The 14618-nt window shown below is 28.5% G+C and overlaps 1 protein-coding gene across 1 annotated transcript in view; it reads right to left on the bottom strand.

The window, feature by feature from the left end:
* LOC135926063 (uncharacterized) overlaps window positions 1-14618 on the bottom strand; it is a 96458-nt gene that overhangs the window by 17502 nt on the left and 64338 nt on the right. The window lies entirely within an intron of this gene.

The raw sequence follows: 14618 nt of genomic DNA, 5'->3' as shown, positions 1-14618 counted from the left end.
TCATAGAATATATATGAACTTAATATAATTGTATTATTCATTTTTTTTACATAGATTTTTACTATTTTTTAAATATAAATTATAAACGGCTTCTATAGATTAATGAATAACTCATAGAAGAATTATTTATTTTTTAAAATATGGACTTGACGGGAATGATGGAATTTTCGAGATCCACCAATCTTCACAAGATGATTCCAGTTTACGCTACCCGCATTAAATTATGATTTAATATATACTTACTTTTATATTATTTAATAAAAATACATATAAATTATCATCGGTTATGACAAAATGAAATCTAGTGTATTAATTAGTTTGTCGTTAATGAACGAAACTATTTTATACCAAAATTTATAAAAAATAACGGGTCAAAACTGTATTAGAAAAGCAAGGTTGGATGGCCTAAATATATTTTTGAAACTTTTATAGAATGTAATATTTGAGGGTTAATTTTTCGAATAATTAATTATAAATGAAGAAATACAAAGTTTAAATAAACTGTAATTTGATGATTATAATAATAATTTTGGTTAATGTTAAAAAGAAAAATATACGTTAAACTAATAAATATTAACCGGATCGAATATAATTAGTTATAAAGTTATATTATTATTATATTAATAAATTTATATTCAGTAAATTAATAATTTTTTTTTATATCTTATAAATACACAACTTAATTTAATAATTGTGTGACATTTTCCCCTTTTCTAGCGGCAAATAGAGGGAAGATTATTGACTTTTATAAACAAGTATAAAAAAAATACATTTAATTGTACAACGGGGAAAAAAAAATCAATTATTTCTTTCTTTCTTTCTTTCTTTCTTTCTTTCTTTCTTTCTTTCTTTCTTTCTTTCTTTCTTTCTTTCTTTCTTTCCTTCCTTCCTTCCTTCCTTCCTTCCTTCCTTCCTTCCTTCCTTCCTTCCTTCCTTCCTTCCTTCCTTCCTTCCTTCCTTCCTTCCTTCCTTCCTTCCTTCCTTCCTTCCTTCCTTCCTTCCTTCCTTCCTTCCTTCCTTCCTTCCTTCCTTCCTTCCTTCCTTCCTTCCTTCCTTCCTTCCTTCCTTCCTTCCTTCCTTCCTTCCTTCCTTCCTTCCTTCCTTCCTTCCTTCCTTCCTTCCTTCCTTCCTTCCTTCCTTCCTTCCTTCCTTCCTTCCTTCCTTCCTTCCTTCCTTCCTTCCTTCCTTCCTTCCTTCCCCTTCCCCTTCCTTCCTTCCTTCCTTCCTTCCTTCCTTCCTTCCTTTCTTCCTTCCTTCCTTCCTTCCTTCCTTCCTTCCTTCCTTCCTTCCTTCCTTCCTTCCTTCCTTCCTTCCTTCCTTCCTTCCTTCCTTCCTTCCTTCCTTCCTTCCTTCCTTCCTTCCTTCCTTCCTTCCTTCCTTCCTTCCTATATTTTTGTTCCTTCTATATGAGCAAAATCTTCTTGCGTAGTATTTTTTCTGGATAAAATACTGAACTAGTCTTTTTTTAAAACGCCTCAAAACGAGCCGTTTAACAACACTAATAATCTTTAACCATTTAAATTATCTATTACGTCTTTTTTTCTAAAGGAATAATTTTCTCCTTATAATCTTCTATCTGCCCAGTGTTTTGTAAACTTAACGTAGGTCGACTATCATCATTTATTGGATTATAATGTGACAAAATTTATGGTACACATATAAAAGTGGCTAAGATACAACCAGGGATTAATTATTCGAGAAAAGGATTTAGGAAATAACGAAAAATTTGAAATTTTTTTTTTTCGTATTTTCACGAATAAGAATTTGATTTTTTCTTTTACCAAAAGTAAAATAAAAAAATATGATTTTTTTTTAGGAATAACGATTTGTTTTTTTTTTTGTACAAAAAAAAAAGAGTGGTAAAATTAGAGCTTCTGATAAGAATTTTTATTTATTTATTTCTAGTTCTCGGGGCATTTTGGATGAATTTATTTGTCCAAATATAAATATTTGGAAACAAATCTATAACGCTGATTATGCTCCTCATATGTAACGCTAAACAGATCCCCAACGTTTCCCTGGAGTGTGTTACAGCGCGACAAAGGTGCGATTTGAAATGAGAAAAAGTTATTTTAAATGTTAATTATTTTATATTATGGAAAAAAAAATCAACAAATACCTAATAGTATTTTTACATGGGGGTGGGAAGGAGGGTAGAGGGTAGAAGGGGTCTCAACTCCAAAAACTCCCGCCCCCTCCCCTTAGTCCACCCCACAGACTTTTCCAACATTCTATAAGCCGCCAAATTACCAATATTTTAATTTTTGAAAAAACCGTATTTCATTTTATTAAATACATTTATTTTTATTTTTTTTTAAACATTAATATAAAATATACCACCATTATTATATTATTTATCCAATTTAATTTTGAGATTTTTTTTTAATAAAGAATATTTTTGATACCGAAAATAAACACCGCTATAAAAAATAGAAATAAATTTATATTTTATAGTCATTTTTTAATTACTTTTAATATCAAATTCATGAAAAAAAAAATATTAGTTTTTATGTGGTTATTTTAAACATATCAGATTAATATAGTTATTTTTAAAAAAAAATATTATAAAATATATTATAATAAAATATAAATTAGAATTAAATTTTTTTTTATTATTATTATTACTAACTGTTAAATCTATTTACACATACACCATACATTATATAATATAAAATATTAAATAGCTTTAAAATGATGTATTTATATTTATATAAATTAAAATTTTATATAAAAAAAATATATAGACAAATTTTTTTTAAAAAAAAATCTAATTTGTCGAAAAATAAAATTCGCTCTTGCAAGGTGGGGCGAGATTGTAGACGGAATTTCGTTAATTTTGATTCGATATTAATTGTGAAATATCGATTTATGAAGGGAGGAAGGAGGGAAAAGGAATTTGGAAAACATTTTCCTTTTTTTAAAAAAAAATCATCTAAAATCTAGTGTTGTAGTTAAACTAACTAACTTTAGTCAACTATAAAAACAGTGTAGCCATGTTTTTATTTTTAAGGTATTCGAATCGATCTTCAAAGTTTAGACTCACTCAACTTAGAAAACTTAATTCCATTTTTTTTTTTAAATTCTTAATTATAAAGTCTACTATTTCCACGTATAAAAAGGTCGTTATAATAAATAAGGAAATTTCAATGACGTAATAATAATACCTAGACTGATGACGCATCCATAATAATGCATTTGAAAGCGTTGCGGAATGCGAATCAGCTGGACCCGCCATTTTGATAACCTATATTGTAGGCAATTTATTCTCACGTTAAAAAACTACTAATTAAATTGATGACTTGCTTCCCTCATTATCTCGACGAAGTTTGCGTTTCAGGCATAAGAATAAATTGGCCTCTCGTTTCCAAAATGTTTAATAAATGATGATACGGGTAATCAAAATGGCGTCCCCCAGCTGTTTTTCATCGATGCAAACTTTTTAATGAATGCATAGTCAGTCTAGGTATTATTTTATGTCATTGATAATTTAAAAAAAAAACGGTGCTACTTTATCTAAATATTTCTTTCTTTTTTTAAAAAGAAGTAAAATGACATTAATAAAAAAAAGGTCTGTCAAAGAACGAATGTCAAAAATAAATTGAGTTTTTTTTTTTTGTTTGAAAAAAAAAAAACAAAAAAAACAAGCAATTTAAGTTTTTTTTCCCCCAGTTCAGTTAAGATGTGAAAATATGATGATATTCCCCAAAGAGTGGCAAAATTGTATTTAATAAATAATAGTATAGAAAGATACAAATGATAACAAGCCTTTTTCTAATTTTTTTTTTTTCAAAAAGAGAATAATTATACATTTTTGTTTTTGTAATCAACTTTAATATTATCACATAATTTTTTTTTTGTATTCCATTTTTAATATTTCGATTTTTTAAAAAAAGATGAAACTTTAAGCAATTAGGCCGCTGCCGCGTCCAATGACACGTAATAATACCTAGACTGACGGATGCGTTCATAATAACGCGTTTTGAAAAGCGTCGTTGAATGCAAATCAGCTGCTCCTGCCCAAGGCGATTCAATTAAAGTTTGCGTCAAGAGATATGAACAAATTGGTCCTCTCGTTTTTAAAATTTTGAACATCGATATGGGTAACCAAAAATGGCGTCCCCAGCTGTTTTTTTATTATTATTGATGTACACTTTTAACGAATGCATCGTCAGTCTAGGTATCATTATAATGTCATTGGCTGCGCCCGTAGCTCGATAATATTTCATTTCTGCTCAGAATTCTAAAACATATGTTTTGAATAGAAACGTGATTCTTGGGAGTAAAAAAAAATAAAATAACATCTTTTATTTCGATATTTGTTATATCACCTTATATATCAAAATCTCTCATATAAAAAAAAAACTAAAATAGGGTGTCCTAAGTCGCGTTTTTTTTATAAACATCAAAATAGATTAAATATCCGGGACCGATAGAGGTATCATCTGCATGGCCCGGCCCGGATTTTTCTTATAACCGACCCGGGTATATTTAAAAAAAATGTGCCGTTTAACAACATTTATTCGGTGATGATTACCGGTTAGGCGTTTGGATCGCATATGTAAAAGAAGAGAAGAACAAAAAAAACAATATAAAACGTTTTCTATATATTTTTTGTTTGTTTGAAAAAAAAAACCGATTATTGGTTTTAAAAAGATAGGTAAATAAAAAGGTTTTTTTTATTTGTTTAAAATGTTCCATTTTCATTAATGAGATGGAAAAAAAAATTTAATAAAAAAAATGTGAAATTAAATTTAGAGGTCATCATATTATATATACACTATATATTGTTGTAATGTCAAATTATTATTTTTATTTTTTTAAATATTAGATTAAATTATTTTATATAATTTATATTATAAAATTGTAATGATAAATTAATTATTATTATATTTGTACAAATTTTGAAGAGAGAAAAAAAAAAGGAAAAATAAAATTTTACAAAATTGACAAAAATATATTGAAATGATAAAGTATATGATATTTATTTCCTGCAAAAAAAATATTACTTAAAATCAAATTAATACCTTTTTAGAGAGAGATTTTAGAAATATATATTTGGTATTATTTGGGTGAAGTGTAATCATGGATGAGAAATGTATATAAAACTAACTTTTTCTAATAATAAACATATCGATAACATAAATATTTTAGTTCTCAGAATGCGAAAAGATATTCTCAGAGTGGTCAATATTAGCATTTGTATAAATGTATATGCATTTGTTTTAGGATTGCTCTATCGGACCTATTTTTCAAGGTACGAGACCCTATTTTTCTATAAGTTCTATCCGAAATTTCATATAGTCCATATACAATTATTTAGATACATTTATTGTAACTGTTAATAAAAAAAAAGTACCATGTTTCAAACAAGCGCGTAAAAACAAAAGTTATAGGTTGCTGAAACGAAAATAAAAAATTCAAATTGTCGAAGTCAGAAAATAAATTTTGAGATGGAGGTCGGAATCATGCCTTTTTTCCGAAAAGAATGTCTAATCCGAGCTCAAACTCAGGATTCATTCGTAGAGGCATTTACAAAATGCTAAAAAAAACTAGAGGCTAACCTCATCCAATCACAGTTAGCGCGAATTCGTGGCGAACATCGCCAGAATGTGTTTAATACAGTGTAATTTGAGATTAGAAGCGGACTTTTTTTTTAGAGGGGATTTCTACCGGATATGAAATAATATCTCCACTGACCTGACATAAAATTTTAATTCAAATATAAATATAATTTACACGTAATAATATCGGAATTTTTAATTAGGTGATATTCAATATATATTTTTTTTTTCCTTCTATACCGTTTTACAAGGCGGACCGTAATTAATAAAATAAAATAAATTAAATTAATAATAAAATAAAATAAAGGGGAATTTATAAATTTTAAAAAAAATAAATAAAAATAAAAATAATTTAAATGTTTAAAAAATCAGGATATTAAAAAAAATTAAATAAAAAGTCAGAATTAGATTAATTTTTAAAAACATGAAAATAGTAAACCCAAATCATAAAAGAAACTATACAATCTTTGTCTAGGAAACGGCAAACTCAATATTCCATCCAGAAAAATTTATTACGCAAGCTTGAAAAGATTTTTGTTCATAGAAAGAACCATAGAAATATTGAGCTAGCCGTCTTTAATGAGCCGTTTAACGACACTACTCTTTGTGGATATCATATTTTTGACTCGAAAATTTCGAGATATGGTTATACCGTTCCATCAGGCAAACTTATTTATAACACTTTTCCAGGATATAAAAAAAAGACGGTAGAATTGAGCGCACACGTTGTTGGGACCCGAAAAATGTTGAACTATGCCTGGGCAGGATGAAGCCAGAGGAAACTCTGGCGGAGGTCCTAAAGCGATTCTGACGTGCAAATCGATCGTCAAACCTGGGTATAGGCGTCGAAAACAGGAGTAAACCTAAGAGTTCTTACCATTTATAGGTTAAGTTTATTATTTATTTTTTTTTCCACTTAACAGAAACTAACTCTTTTGTGTGGATATCATTTTATATTAGAAGAATACGATTTTAGTAATGTTGTTAAATTACCTAACGTAGACAATCTCTACTGTGTCTGACTGAGTCTAGCTTTTAGACTAAAAAAAAAAAAATCGAATTAAGCTTCTAAGTTGAGTCTCGACTAGAAGTTGATTAGAATTATTTCTGGATAAAAAAAAAAATGGCTACGCGCTGTTTTATGGTTGACTAAAGATGGGCAGTTTAGCAACACTACCATTTTAGACTAGAAATTTCGAGCAGTAGGCAAACTTATTTTAGAATGTTTTTCCAGGATAAATTCAAACTGAATTAAAATAAAACACCACTATGTGGAAATGGGGGGGGGGGTGGTGGTTGGGGATGTAAGCGGAAAGATAAAAAAAAATAAAGTAAATTTTTTTTTCCTACCTCACTAATTTATAAGCAATAAAACTGTAATTAAAAGATATTAAATAGATTATATATATAATAATTTTTTACGATCTATTTTCATTATCGATAAGGATATTTCTATTTCTAAATTAATAAGCCAGAAAAAGGCATATGTGATGGTTAAACCATATATGTATTATTATAATATTAGGAAAGTTTTATTATTTTGGGAGATTTTTTTTTTAAAAAAAAAACAACAAATTTTAAAACCTTTTTTTAAGTCTTAGTTTTATAAATCTTTTTTATATGCAAAAAATATTCGAGTGAAGAAGTCGAGGAAAGGAAACGCGAAAAATATTCTAACGTGCCACTTGCTTGAAATTTCTATATAAAAAAAAGAGTAGGTATTAATGGTATTTAAAGTAGTGATCTGCATCGGGCCTAATTTTTCAAGCCCGGCCCGGCCCGAACACAAGTCCGACTCAACCCGGCCCGAATTTTTTAAAAAATATTAGGCCCGGACCGAACCCGAATTTTTTTAAAAATATCCGGCCCGGCCCGAACCCGTTTATTTTAAATAGAATTCAGGCCGGGCCTGACTCTGCAGTAAAGCATTATTATTTAATATTTTTTTTTTTCATCACGAAATAAACATTATAAAATATTTTATAGTAATATACTATATTAAATGTAATTGTACATTTTAAATTTTCAAACACGAACCCATCCCTATTTTTAATTGGTCTTTAAAAGGATATCCCAATAGAAATAGGGGATTATCATTGTAATCAGTTTTTGAATAACCTTTGTAAGTGTTTATAAATAAAAAAAATGAAAATTATTACTGATTACCAGAGTTGTTAAAGGATCTAGATACAAGTATCTAGATACAAAAATGTGGTATCTGTATCTAGATAGATTTTTGATTAAAATATCGGTATCTAGATATTATTTTAGACGATGTATCTGTATCTAGATCCATTTAAAAAGTATCTTTTAACAACTCTTCTGATTACTGATTAGATATTTATAACCAGAGCATGCATTAAACCACAAATGGTTAAGTTGATATAAAATAAAGCGATGTAATACCTAGAGCATAATTATCTTGCAAAAATCATCGCTCATTTTTGGGGGATTTTGAATGGGTCAATAGATTTCCAAAATCAAAACATTTCAGGTATGGGACATTTACACAACTTTTATTTTGCATTTCTTTGCTAAAATAAATTAAAATGCAAAATACGTCCAAAATGATCTTGTAAAATTTAATTAACCAATCAAAATCCATAAATGAACGATGATTTTGCAAGAATAATGTGATCTTGATATTATCAATTTTTCCAAGATTGTTAAATGGCGAATCAAAAATTCAATAACTAATATAATTTTTTTTAAATTTGAGGGCCAGAATTTTTGGGAGCCAAATATTTTCTGGCTACCCCCCCCCCCCCACCCCCCACCCCCCATTCCCCACCCTGTGGCTACGTGTCTGTCAAGGTCTCTAGCATCCAAAACCACATATGCCACTCTAATTTTTTTTTATAATGATAACTTACGATGTCTCGGAGGGTTGGTGCAATGACATATAATAATACCTAGACCGACTACGCATTCATAATAATTGCACCCGAAAGCGTCGTTGAATGCAAATCAGCTGGACACGCCATTTTGGCAACCCACATAGTAATTATTTTCATGTTATTGATCCAGGCAATTCTTTAATAAAGTTTGCGTCAAGACGTAGGAATACGTTGGCCTCTCGTTTAAAATTTCTTAAATAATGAAAAATGGGTATTCAAAATGGCGTCCCCCAGCTGTTTTTCATTGATGTACAACTTTCAATGAATACATCGTCGGTCTATGTATTATTATAATGTCGTTGGGTTAGCAAAAAATATCATAAAACTAACATTCTTTCTTTCTTTCTTACTTTCTTTCTTTCTTTCTTTCTTTCTTTCTTTCTTTCTTTCTTTCTTTCTTTCTTTCTTTCTTTCTTTCTTTCTTTCTTTCTATATATTATATTATATATATATATATATCTATAAAAAAAATTCCCCTTATAGTATTAGTAATGTGAAATGGTCCTTTTATTTTATTATCGGTTATCATATCGATATTTTAATAATATAAGTGGACGATATAATAGTATAATGGGATAATTGGTTTCAAATTGTTAAAATTTATCTAAATTCATTATATAATATATCTTTCTATATCTTTTTACATTTTAAAACCCATACTTACATACAAGGCAATATCAAAAAAAAAAAAAATTAAGTATAGTTTTTTTGAGATCCAATTTATATAAAATTTCCCTTACTTAAAAACAAAATATTAAAAGTAGATTTGAAAAATATTTATTTTAATAGTTAAAAATAATATATATAAATTATGTGATTATATTTATTATCGGGTTTGCCCATAAGTGTCGTTTAAACGGCTCAAGGCCTATTTTTGAAAACGGCTAACTTCAATATTTTATCAGGAAAAAAATATTATGCAAGCCTTACAAGTGCGCACACCATTTTAAATGCATTCGTTTTAAAATTGAGCATGTTTGCGTTTTGTATTTTAAATTATTTATACGCGTTTTGAAAACGCTGCGTTGAAACGTTTCAATTCGTGCGCACTATTAAGATTTCGCTAATAAGATCCTGAATCTATAGAATGAAATCTCGAGGCTAAAGACAATTATTATTTTTATTTTTTGGTTTAAATATTAAGTCAGCCGTTTTAGCTAATCAAAAAGATGAGAGATGGTTGGATGTAAAAAAAAAAACAGGAAAAAAAAACAGGACCCCCCAAAAAAACAGCAAATTATTGCAAGAATAATATCGCCTAAGCCAGATGTCCACAACCGTTGTACCGGATATGAGAAAAATTCTTCGGGCTTTTGCATATTTGTCTGTATAAAATATTGAGTCAAACATTAATATTTATTTAAGTAAATCTAGATATTATTGATGCGCTCTTTTCCCGTCACTCCTAACTTCATAGACAGTTAACCCTCTTGAGTGATATTCTGGGTAGAGATCTGCAAAAGTAAGCCCGGCCCGTATCCGGCTCAAACCCGGCCCGGCTCGAACGGGCTTCGGGCCGGGCTTAATATTTCTTAAGATAATTCGGGTAGGGTCGGGTCGGGCCTTAGAATTTTTTTTAAAATATATGTTAAATTTGTCAATTTTATGTTTAAGTGTCCAGATATTATCAATAGATTTCCAAACCTTCCTGCCACCACGAACAAAATTTCCAGGGTTTATAAGTTATATTTTTTTTTTTGGCTAAAATATTGGGTTAGCCGATTTTTTTAATTTGAAAGAAAGAAAGAAAGAAAGAAAGAAAGAAAGAAAGAAAGAAAGAAAGAAAGAAGGAAAGAAAGAAGGAAAGAAAGCCTATTGATATTCTGGGTAAAAATGATACCCAAAGATTTAAAAATTTTTACTACAAAAAAAAACACTGTTATTTTTTTCCAACAAATTTTAAAATGGTTGGACCCTTTACCCACACCCCTATTTTTTTTACTGATTGGACAACCCCTCCCCCCTAATCCTTCTGCAGATTTAGCAATTTTTAAGTCTTCGAGAGGTTAATCTTCAATCAAAAGAATTATCCTACTTTTCTAAAGCACAGGATGAAAAATTCTATGAGTTTGGGAAACGGGGACTTTAGAATTTCTATCCGCAAATAAAAAAAAATATTGATATTTATATATTAGTTAATTTTTGATTATATTTGCATGTTTTACATACAATAATTATAGGAATAGCACGATTCGCTAATAATCTCATATGACCAATCAGAATCACTTACTGTCAGCTGAAGATGGACATAATTATGTTTTTGAAATCCTAGTTATGATTCATAGACGATCTTACGTTCTGGTCAAATGAACACGTGTCCCTTTAAAAAAAATGTATAAATGACTACTCTAATTTCATCATTTTAATCCCCTTTGATGATATCAATGCATCTCTTCAGTTACTTGAATTTTATCTAGTTCAAGATATTACGAATAATAATATTTTAAAATCGAATATATTTTGCTTTATTTTGCGAAGCTTCTTTGAATAAAAATTCTTATAAAAAAAATTTTTGAAACCACTTAATCTCCCAAAATATTTTTACATTTATAATTAATTTAAGAATATAAAACCTAATATGCAATGTTTAAAAAAATATCAAAAAAATGAATGTACAAATTTTAGTAAAATATACCAGTTTTAAGGGGAGGTAAATTACTTGCGACATCTTACCGACGGAGAATGCAGGTCCGAACCGGCCCCGGCCTGGGCACACGGGCCAGGCTTTTAAATTTGTTAAATATACTCGGGCTGGGCCTAAAAACCGGGGTCGGACAGAGCCTAAGAAAAGGTCGAATACTTCAAAACCGAATATTTTTAGGTCGCCAATTATTATCCATAAATTTATAAAAAATTAAAAAAATCCGTGCCGCGCCAGGCTGTGTAAATTGTACCTCTGAGGGGTTTCTGATGTATATAGCCAAATTAAACCAATATTTTATATTTAATTTTTTTTAAAACAAAATTTCTTCACTCTATTATTATTATTATTTTTTTTTTTTTAAAAAAAATAAAATTATTATATTATTAATTAAATGTATAATTTTTAATTATACATATAATATAAATATATTAGGCTATCATTTTTCCGCGACCTTGATTTTAACGATAAATTAAAAAAAAAATAAAATAAATTCGATATAAATATTAATTGATAAATAATTTATTTAAAAAAAAAAAAAATTAAAATAAAATTATAAAACCTCAGTTTAATAATATTTAAAATGCAAAATTTTTTTTTTATTAATTATTATAAAATTTTAAATTTTAATTTTTATCAAAAAAATAATAAAATAAATATTATATTATAAGAATATAGATAATTACTATCGTTTAATTTTTTTTTTTTTCTCTTAGAAATTTTAATTTAATCAAATATTATTTCGTTATTTTTCCTTTTTTAAAGAAGGAATTGAAATAAAATCAATGCGTAAAGAATCAGGAATTTTAAACTGTAACCGTTATTATTCACCGAAACCGAACCTGCACTTATCAAAATTTTTGTCACAACGAACCTAAACGAAGTCTAGAAAAAAGATATGGTGATAAGGGTTTAAACTTTTTCGATATTTTTCAATCAGAAATTGATACAAGTATCTAGATCCTGTATCTAGATATAAAAATGTGGTATCTGATAGATTTTTGATTAAATAATCTGTATCTAGATATTATTTTAGACGTTGTATCTGTATCTAGATCCATTTAAAAAGTATCTTTTAACAACTCTGGAAATTTTCCAATTTACCTAAGCTTTTTTTGAAAAAAAAAAAAAATTATAAGAGATATTACAACTTATAATTTGAATTAGGTAATATTTGTACAATTATAATGTGTTAAAATATTTATAATTTGTGATAAAATAACTGAATTTATATGTACACTTTTTTTAAAAATGAGATAAATTTCAAATTCATTTTTTTAAACTGCTTTAAGAAATCAAAATTTGGCGGATTCTCAAATAGTTGGCTGCCGCGACCGCTCCTCACCCTCCGTTTGCACGATGGAGTCGATTTATTTAAAGATTATTTATCGGTCAATTTTGATTGGTTGGCCTGGCATCAGTCATCGTTTAATTTTTTGTGTAAGGAAGGAAGGAAGGAAGGAAGGAAGGAAGGAAGGAAGGAAGGAAGGAAGGAAGGAAGGAAGGAAGGAAGGAAGGAAGGAAGGAAGGAAGGAAGGAAGGAAGGAAGGAAGGAAGGAAGGAAGGAAGGAAGGATTAGGATCTCTTAAGAATCTTAAGGAATTAGATACTGGATAATAAAGAATCGATTCAAATTATTAAATATTGCCAACCCCTTGAACTTTTAAAAATCAAAATTAAACCTAATATTCTTCAGAAAATTCGGCAAAAAAAAACAAATTTGGGCTTGTTTTTCGTAATTAATTTGTTACAAGTGTGTTTTAAATTTTTGGCAAGAATTTAATTAACTTTTGGGAAGTTTTTAATTTTTTTTTGATGTGAATTTAAGGATAAAAAAAAAAAATTACATTTAGCAGAGTTGTTAAAGGATCTAGTTACATAGATATAAAAATGTGGTATCTGTATCTGTATCTAGATAGATTTTTGAATAAAATATCGGTATCTAGATATTATTTTAGACGATGTATATGTATCTAGATCCATTTAAAAAATATCTTTTAACAACTCTGACATTTAGAAATGGATATTGTTTTTTTTGTTGTAATTCCCATTCCATTCCAAAAGGGTTCCGATCTAAGAATTTTTAGCTAAAATAATACTATGTATAAGCAATCGAGATTTTAGCAAATAAGATGCCCAAGCATTTTTTGCCAGCTATGCGCAAAATCTTATAGGTTTACATAATGCTATTTTGGCTATAATCTTAAATAGGGCCGTTTTTTTAAAATTTAACAACACTAGCTGCAATAATAACCTTTAAACGGTTCGGTTTGAGTCGACTCTTTAAAAGCTAACTCAGTATTTTTAGCCGGAAAAATATTGACTCAAGCCTAGAGATATCCGCTAATAGACATCCCAAACCTTTTGTAAGTAACTATGAGCAAAAGTTCCCGGGATAAAATATTGAGTTTAAAGACGTTTAACCTAAGCTTCGATCTGACGTCCCATTGGCTAAAAACAAAAATGTTTATCCTTATTAATTTTATAAAAAGGATAATATTTATGTAATCGAAATTTTTTTTTACTGATTGGTGATATAAAAATAGCTAACTGTGGTCTTATATTTAAAATTTTCCTCGCAACAAATATATGTAATATATGTTAGCGTGATTATTTCCGGCAATGCGTTATTTATCAGAGATCCGCAAAAGTAAGCCCGGCCCGTACCCGGCCCGTACCCGGCCCAAACGGGCTTCGGACTCGGTTTTTTAAAAAAATCCGGTTGTGCCGGGTCGGATATTTTTTGAAAAAAATCCGGTTGTGCCGGGTCGGACCTTGGAAATTTTTTTAAAATATATCCGAACTTATCAATTTTATATTGAATTTTTTTATTGTAAAATAAAAAATATTTGCATTTATTTATAGAAACTAAATGCCATATAACACATGTCTTTTATTTTGAGTAATTATAAAAAATTAATTTCTATAATTTAAATAAATTCGGGCCGGGACGGGAAATGGGATTTTAACCGGAAATATATTCTAACATGTTTTTGGAACACCTGTCATATGAATTGTAGAAGATATTTTTTTGCTGTTAACCTTTAGAGTCATTTTAAAAAAAAATATGTATATGGAAAATTAAATATAAATTAAATCAAGTTTAAAAGGTCCAAGTAAAAATTGTTTTGAAATTCATAGGAGTAGGTATTCTAGTGTTGTTAAAAAGGGCTAACTCAATATTTTAGCCAGAAAAACACTGTCCAAGGTCTCGAGATTTCGTTTGTTCAACCCTTTGTGCCACCTCTGAGGCAAAATCTTAAGACTTGCACATAATATTTTTCCTAATAAATTATTGAGTTAGCCGTTTAACAACACACTAAGGTAATTCCAAACATGACACGGCATACATTTCCGGTTAAAAATAAGATTTTTAAAAAATCTTTAACAAAATCGCGCTTCAATAAAAATAATTTAAAGTCGAAAAAAAAATAAACATATTTTGAACGCTAACAAATAATTCATCATATACTCTATCTATTAATTAATTAGGTCTTTATTAATTTTAATAAAAAAAGA

The sequence above is a fragment of the Gordionus sp. m RMFG-2023 genome, chromosome 3 (genome assembly GCF_954871325.1).
Source record: "Gordionus sp. m RMFG-2023 chromosome 3, tfGorSpeb1-WG-v2, whole genome shotgun sequence".
NCBI classification, from domain to species: Eukaryota; Metazoa; Nematomorpha; class Gordioida; order Chordodea; family Parachordodidae; genus Gordionus; species Gordionus sp. m RMFG-2023.
This window is presented reverse-complemented; position numbering and strand designations above follow the sequence as displayed.